The following is a 3,943-nucleotide window of genomic DNA, read 5'->3' on the forward strand; positions in this document are numbered from 1 at the left end:
CCTACACAATTACATGTTTATATGGTGCTCATTTGTTATCTGAAAGATAATGCGGGACTATAGTAGTGAGATGGATCCTACCAGCCACTCTGTTTCACTACATTTTAGTCAAAATTGAGTTCATTCTTCGTATTCATTAATAAAAATCATAAAATAACTTGTACTAGAAGGCCCAAATCACAGAATAAAGCTGAAGAGTGGATTAGCTGACATTCCATACTAATATAATTGTTTATGCTTTCTTTAAAATAAATAACTAAAAGAACATAAAATCTCAGAAGTAGTTTGCTGCTAATATATACATATGTTGTATAAAAAGGTATATTTTGGTTTTGTTAAAACCCTTGTTGACTTTTCTACAGTGAATGTTTTTTTAACTTGATTTAATAAAAATGTTAATTTTGAAACGGAGTTTTGTAAAAACCTTTTTCAAACAGTAATGACTTTATTTATGGGTAGTAATAGCAATCACCAAAAAAACCATACATCTTAACATACGCCTTGTTTCTGTCACCCTAAAGAGTGATGTTTACTATGTGCTTGAACGTTTCTCCACAGTTACATGAGTGTAATTATAAGAATAGCTGTTTAATGAACCCTTTTTAAAAGACTTTTGACCATAGATTTTTCCAGTTTAAAGCAATAACTTTAGTACTTTATTTCAGAATTTAGTACTTCCAGTATGTCAAGTAAAACCATTCTGAGATTTGAGAACTTCTTTAAAGGAAAATTGTAGAGATCATCTTGATGAAACTGTGTTTTGAAGTTTGTCGATTAGTTAAATATCATTTTATTGTTTTGGTGTCTTTCATAAAAGTTTTTTCATAAGGAAAATACCAACTTTTACTTGCTGTTACCTGGGAACTCCTCAATATGGAAATACTTGTTGAAAACCTCCCGTCCTTTGATCAGTGGTTTAGGAATAGGGAGGAAACTGTTGATGCTTTACACCTAAATTTCACAGTACCACTTAACAGGCCTCAAAAGTTTATGTTGTTAAGCAGAGTCTTATTTGAGATACATTGCTTTATTTTTCAATTAAACATGGTTTTCTCCTACTTGTGTGTCTAATTAAAATTTTGTCTAGAGGCAAACATGAAAGCATTTAAATCTCATAACTCACCCAGGAAGACACGTAGGAGATAACCCATTATTTTGCATTTAAAAACGTGGATAGGAGAAAGCTACCACATGCTGATGCTGTATGTTGGGAATAACTTTACAAACCTATTTTATCTTTATTTCAAATGTTAATCAACTTATAAAACTATTTTATCAACTGTTCACACAGCAGGGTTTTCAAGCCCTGCAATTTAATAGCAACCAGGCAGAAAGCTAGTTAACTGGTTAACAGACATTTTTAAATGGAAAAGTTACCCTTAAATAAGGTATCAGGGTTATAAGAATGTATTGCCAAGCACAATGTCATATACCTGTTGCATGCTTAGTGAGTATTACAATCTTCAGTGAATCATAACTTGATAGGAACCCCTTTAGGGCTGCTACTCAAAGAATAAACCCTCTCTGGAGGTGGTGGTATTTGTAGAAAAGGTGTGGCCTAGAATACATGTGAATACATATAGTATAAAACTAATAGAAATATGAATTAAAAACTCATTCTGTGATACCACTTAGTTTACAGTGTAATTTTCTAGTTAGGCAGTATAGTTCTGAAGAAGATGGGGAATAGAAATGAGTTTTATCAAGAGATTAAAAGGATACAGAGAATCCCATAAGTCCTCTTGTTTGATTGCCAACTCAACACTAAAATCACAAATTGTTTTCCTGTTTTTATACTCTTACAGGTGGAAGCACTCAGTAAAGATTATATCTTTTTGATTAATAGTTATTAACTTTTGTTCAATAGTGTTTTGAAATTTGTAGATCAGTTTTTAGTCTGCAGCTGTCTATAATAACTTGTCTCTTTTCCAAAACAGTAAAGCTAAAAAGTTGCTTCTAAAGCTGCTTTTAAATATTTGTGTGTGAAAATTAAGTGAATTACAAGTGGTTCTTTTTTCATGTATGTTGACTCCTAGTGGTTCCGAGTCTAGATAAAACCTGAAAACTGACTGGAATTCCTCTTGTAATAACTGGAAAACAGGTGAAGAGTATAACTAAATGGTTCTCCACTGAAACCAGGTAAGAAACTGACCTTTCTCATACTGTTTTCAAGGGCATTTTGTTAGGAACAAGATTTTAATAAATATGTCAGGACTGTATTTTCCGGCAGTAGTGTGTAACACTACCAGTAGAAGCTTTAAAAGGGCTGCTGCAGTTGATACAGAAGAAGGGAGTAAATGTATCTTCATGGGGTACTAAAAGCTCTTAAAACAACCAAGCCTAGCTTCTTGGACTACATAGCCTGGTTTTGATGGTTGTGCAAGTTGATACCCTTCCTGTGGTTTGGAACAAATTGTGTAGCCTCTGACCTATGCACTGTGGAGATGAGGAGTTAATATGCAGAGTTTTTGAAGTAGAGCCTGTTGTCTTTATTGTGTATTCAGTACAAATTTAACAGTTATGTTTACATCTGGAAGATCTCTTCAATTTCTATACAATTTTGTTTGGAAAATCTTGATTTTTTTTTTTTTTTTACAATTTTTTAAAGATTTATTTATTTTTTTATTGAAGGATAATTGCTTTACAGAATTTTGTTGTTTTCTGTCAAACCTCAACATGAATCAGCCATAGGTATATATATATATCCCCTCCCTTTTGAACTTTCCTCCCATCTCCGTCCTCATCCCACCCCTTTAGGTTGATACAGAGCCCCTGTTTTGAGTTTCCTTAGCCATATAGAAAATTCCTGTTGGCTATCTATCTTACCTATGGTAATGTGAGTTTCTTTTATTTTTGATGTAATAAAGTTTTATTTTTCAAAATGTACAGCTGGTGGGACCTGTTCATGCATCTTCACCAGCAGCTGGGGCATCTCCACCCTTGGTGTTTCTGGTGTAAATCACTTGAGCTCTGTGCTTTGAAACCAGTTTAATAAGTCCTTTACTAAGGAGTTCCTGAAAGGCTGCTCTGGCCAGGGAACCACGAATCTTCAGTCTCTCAGAGACGACAGCTGGAGTTATAAGCTTATAGTTGGGAACTTCTTTACAGAGTTTGTCATATGTTGCTTTGTCAAACAAGACTAGGTTATTGAGTTTGTCCCGAACTTTGCCTTTGGACCACTTCTTCTTTTTGGCCTTGCCCCCAGATTTGTTCACTGGATCTTTGTCTTTCTTGGCCGACTTTCCGGCATCTTTCTTCTTCTTGTCGTCCTTGGGCGGCATAGCGAAGCCTGGAGAGCAGCTGCAGCCACTGCAGCCTCGCTAAGATGTCGGACAAAAAGGGGTAATGTGAGTTTCCATGGTACTCTCCCCACGCATCTCACCCTCTCCTCCCCTCTCCCCACGTCCACAAGTCTATTCTCTGTTTCTCCACTGCTGCCCTGTAAGTAAATTCTTCAGTACCGTTTTTCTAAATTCCGTATATATGCATTAGAATACAATATTTATTTTTCTCTTTCTGACTCACTTCACTCTGTGTAATAGGTTCTAGGTTCATCCACCTCATTAGAACTGACTCAAAGGCGTCCCTTTTTATGGCTGAGTAATATTCCATTATGTGTATGTACCACAACTTCTTTATCCATTCATCTGTTGACAGACATGTAGGTTGCTTCCATGTTCTAGCTATCATAAATAGTGCTGCAGTGAACAATGGGATATGTGTGTCTTTTCCAATTTTGGTTCCCTCAGGGTATATGCCTAGGAGTGGGATTGGTGGGTCATATGATGGTTTTATTTCTAGTTTTTTAAGGAATCTCCATACCATTTTCCATAGTGGCTGTATCAATTTACATTCCCACCAACAGTGCAAGAGCATTCCCTTTTCTCCACACCCTCTCCAGCACTTATTCTCTGTAGACTTTTTGATGATGACCATTCTGACC

At 35.6% G+C, this 3,943-nt stretch overlaps 1 pseudogene across 1 annotated transcript; it reads right to left on the bottom strand.

The window, feature by feature from the left end:
• Positions 1-2,850: 2,850 nt before the first annotated feature.
• Positions 2,851-3,355, bottom strand: LOC104980324 (annotated as a pseudogene). The gene has a single exon (XR_824247.1). The product of XR_824247.1 is annotated as a 40S ribosomal protein S25 pseudogene (transcript).
• Between the last annotated feature and the right edge of the window lie 588 nt (positions 3,356-3,943).

The sequence above is a fragment of the Bison bison genome, unplaced genomic scaffold, assembly GCF_000754665.1.
Source record: "Bison bison bison isolate TAMUID 2011002044 unplaced genomic scaffold, Bison_UMD1.0 scf7180017864498, whole genome shotgun sequence".
NCBI lineage: Eukaryota > Metazoa > Chordata > Mammalia > Artiodactyla > Bovidae > Bison > Bison bison.